Raw genomic sequence first — 4632 nt, 5'->3', positions numbered from 1 at the left:
TTCCCAACTATTACCGAATTCAAGGATACAAGCTCTCAACATGTCCTCTAGGGTTTGTATGGTCCTCTCGCTCTGCCCATCAGTTTCTGGATGATAGGAAGAGCTAAGCTTCACACTTGTCCCAAAGGCCTTTTGCAAAGATTTCCAGAACCTGGAAGAAAAACTGCTGTCGCGATCAGACGTAATGCCCTTAGGCACACCATGACGGGAAACGATCTCACGAATGTATATCCGCGCCAACTTTTCCGTAGTGTAGTCCTCACGAACCGGGATAAAGTGAGCGGATTTAGTTAGAATGTCCACAATAACCCAAATTGAGTCATGACCGCTAGGCGTCCGCGGTAGCTTGGTGATGAAATCCATAGCTAACTCTTCCCACTTCCACTGAGGAATAATAGGTTGCTGAAGCAGCCCAGACGGCCTTCGATGCTCTGTCTTGACTCGCGAACAAGTCAAACATCTCATCACGTATAAAGCGATGTCTTTCTTCATCCCGGGCCACCAATAATGAGGTTTAAGATCTTGATACATTTTGCTGCTGCCGGGATGAATCGAGTATCTGGACTTGTGGGCTTCACTTAGAATAAGCGTTCGAAGAGGCTCAGAGTTTGGGATCCATGCTCGATCAAGAAAATAGAGGATGCCGTCCATCTTGGTTTCGAATTTCTGTTCGGCTCCACACGACAAAACGCCCTTGAGATCTCCATTCACAAGCGCCTGATTCTGAGCTTCGCGAATTAAGGAGGGAAGATTGGATTGAATTCGAATAGAGTGCAGCTGGGTCCTTTCTTTACGACTCAATGCGTCAGCCACCACATTAGCCTTTCCCGGGTGGTAGCGGATTTCACAATCGTAATCGCTGAGAAGTTCGACCCAGCGTCGCTGCCTCATGTTCAAACTCTTTCTGATGGAGGATGTGCTGTAAGCTCTTGTGGTCGGTATAGATGACACACTTCGTGCCGTACAGGTAGTGTCTCCAGATTTTTAAGGCAAACACCACAGCACCCAACTCGAGGTCATGCGTGGCGTAGTTCTTTTCGTGCACCTTGAGTTGTCGAGAAGCGTAAGCGATGACCTTCCCTCGTTGCATTAAAACGCAACCGAGGCCTTGATTTGAAGCATCGCAATAAACGGTAAAGTCATCGTCACCTTCCGGAAGCGATAGAATCGGTGCACGGCAAAGTTTATTCTTCAGAGTTTGGAAGGCTTCCTCTTGATCTCGTCCCCACACGAAGGGTTCTCCCTTCTGAGTCAGAGTGGTCAAAGGCAAGGCAATCCTGGAGAAGTTTGAGATAAATCGGCGGTAGTAACCAGCCAATCCAAGAAATGAACGGATTTCGGTAGGTGTTTTAGGCGCTACCCAATTTCTGATGGCTTCTACCTTGGCAGGGTCGACGTGTATGCCGTCGACATTGATAACATGTCCCAAGAATTGAACTTCCTTTAGCCAAAATTCGCACTTGGAGAACTTGGCATATAGTTGTTCCTTCCTGAGAAGCTCCAAAATAAGCCTGAGATGAAGCTCATGATCGGTCCTCGAACGAGAATAAATGAGAATATCGTCTATGAAAACAATGACAAACTGGTCGAGATATGGACGGCAAACGCGATTCATCAGATCCATGAAAATGGCGGGGGCATTGGTCATTCCAAAAGGCATAACCATGAACTCGTAATGACCGTAACGAGTTCGGAACGCAGTTTTCGGGATATCCTCTTCCAGAACACGCAATTGATGGTAACCAGAACGCAGATCGATCTTAGAGAAAAACGTAGCACCCTGAAGCTGATCAAAGAGATCATCAATTCTCGGTAACGGGTACCGGTTTTTGATGGTCAGTTTATTAAGCTCCCGATAGTCAATGCACATACGGAAAGTCCCATCCTTCTTTTTGACGAAGAGTACTGGGGCTCCCCATGGAGACGAGCTAGGGCGAATGAATCCCTTGCCAAGAAGTTCTTGAAGCTGATTCGATAATTCTTGAAGTTCCAGCGGAGCTAGACGATAAGGAGACTTAGCAACAGGGAGAGCACCAGGAATAAGATCGATACGAAATTCCACCTGCCTGCTAGGAGGAAGTCCAGGCAGCTCATCGGGAAAAACATCAGAAAATTCACAGCACGACAGGGAAGTCCTGCAGTCTCTTGACTTTGGATTCCTTGAGAGTAACACGGGCTAGAAATGCGGGATACTTCTTTTGAAGGTACCGACTGGCTTTTAAGCAAGAAACGATTCTTAGGCATCACACCCGACCTATCCCCCTTGAATGGTTAGAATTTCACCAGAAGACAGAGGGATACGAATAAGTTTCTCGGCGCAGATTACTTCCGCGCGATTTGCTAGACAGCCAGTCCATTCCCACAACTAGATCGAAAGCTTCCAAGACGAAAAGGTATAAGGTCAATACTGAACGATGTGGTGACAAGAGTAAGGGTGCAATATCGAATGACAGACCTCACTTGTGTGGACTCTCCACTAGCAAGTTCAACAACCAAGGCAGGTTCCAACTCGGAAATTTTTAAATTTCAGCAAAGGAACCAATTCGCAAGAGACAAAAACTCCTATCAGCTCCTGTATCAAATAGGACAGACACCCAATTGTTGTTAAGAGTAAACGTACCAGTAATAACATCGGGGTTTTGGCGTGCTTCGGCAGCTCCAATGGTGAAGGCCCTCCCGCGAGCCGGAGGAACGTTGGTGACAGCGAGGGCATTCGATTTCTGTAATGGTCTCATCGCGCCACACACTCGAAGCAGCCTCGAGCAGGGTTAGGCCTGAGGGTTAGCATTCCCCACAGTCAATTGGTTGCCAGGACTCCTGCAGCGCTCCACCAGGTGTACCGAATCGTCCACAATTCTGTGCAATTGCGGCACAACTCACTTGTTGGGTGATGATAAGAACATAAGTTGCACTTGGGATGCGGCCCAGTATATTCCCTTTCTCGGTCTTCCCTGAACTGTTGCGGCTGAAACGGGGGCCATGGAGTTGATAGGGCGTAGCACCAGTGATCGCAGTTAAGTAGGTTCGCTTTTCCCCGCTTCCTATTGTTCCCCTTTTTTCGCTTTCCCCATCGGAAGATTTGCCCTTATCCTGATGCAAAAACACCGGACCTGAGCTGTTCCCTGGTCAAACGGGCAGTGAGATCGATCACTGGCCTTAAGTGTAGTGGGGTCAACTGCAACCCGCAATGCCCCTCATAGAGTCCGGAAAGACCGCTGATGTATTGCTTCGACAGCGCGTGAAGCTGGGGTAACCATGTGGGGGCAGCCAATAGGGAGAGTTCATGAAATCTCTCCGTGTACTTCATGTGATCGGCGCCCTTCATCGTGTGCGCCCCTAAACTCAGCCTCCAATTTCTGGAGTTCGGTTCTCGGAACGAACTCCCTGCGTGACTAGCTCAACAAACTCGGCCCAGGGCAAGGCTAAGACCAGCGTCTCGCCCCCCTGGTTCTAATCTCGATATTCCACCACGTGAGAGCCCGTTTGTGGAGACATACTCGCCGCGAAATTTGACCCTGAGTTCATCCGGGCAAGAGCACATGTTGAATGAAGCTTCGACTTTCTCGAACCACTGGAGAAGACCAGCAGCTCCCTCGATCCATTAAAGCTCGTAGGCCCAGTGTTAGTAAAAGCCTTATAGAGCCTGTCGGCCTGAAGAGTAGGATTCGGTTCTGGGGCTTTGTGGCGCTACCCGAGGTTCCTTCTTGCCTTAGGTTTGTTAACCAGACCCGGAAGAAACTGCTGCAATTTGCTGCGCTATGATGGCTAGCGAGGTCAGCAGGGTCAGCATTGACGGTACGAGCGACGAGGGAGGCATTCTGAAAAAGAAAAAAGAAACGCGCAAGAATGACACCTGGGAATAAGAATAACAGGATAAGGAATAGCCAAAGAATACATCGCTACGATAGACACAATTAAAGATGCAGCACATAAGCACATAGCAAGCACATAAGTGTGGGCGTGTGATAGTGATGCATCGAATTATCTAGAGTTAAGGGTCCTAGGTTATAGTCTAGGTCGGTTTCCCTAATTCCCCTATAAACCACTTGGCTCTGATACCCAATCTGTCACACCCCCGGTCGTAATGGGCGGAAAACCGAGGCGTGGCGACTAGGTCGTGATTGATTGAGCACAATAGTATAAAAGTCTAAATGCATAAACATAACCAAAACTGTCAAATATTACATCATCCAGGTAACATGAAACAAATTGTTTTAATACAAAATATCAAGTTTCCAAACAACTCCTAGCCTAGCCTTCATCTCTCTAAGGCCTCTATCAGCTATTAGCTACTTCCTGCTTTATTTCCTGAAAACATGTAATAAAACGTTCAACTACAAAAAGTAGATGAGTGAATTCATAGGTTAACTAATACTGTAGTGATAAGCCCTACACAAGCATACTGGGCTAAGTTGTAGGGGTTTTATATATAGGGTGTACCATCGGCTAACCCACCAACTCCTACAACTTATCCTACTATGCTTGGTATGCTTATCATCTCAACTGAATCTGCAAGAGTTTCGTATAAAGATTCCAATTATTGTTTCCATGCATGCAGGAGGAACGGTATCAAGGATATAATGTATAAGATACCCAAGAATCATATGTAACACATGCCATGATGAAAAAATG

The sequence above is a fragment of the Bidens hawaiensis genome, unplaced genomic scaffold (genome assembly GCF_021521415.1).
Source record: "Bidens hawaiensis isolate Kalapana, Puna unplaced genomic scaffold, B.hawaiensis_p1.1 tig00020502_1, whole genome shotgun sequence".
NCBI classification, from domain to species: Eukaryota; Viridiplantae; Streptophyta; class Magnoliopsida; order Asterales; family Asteraceae; genus Bidens; species Bidens hawaiensis.
This window is presented reverse-complemented; position numbering follows the sequence as displayed.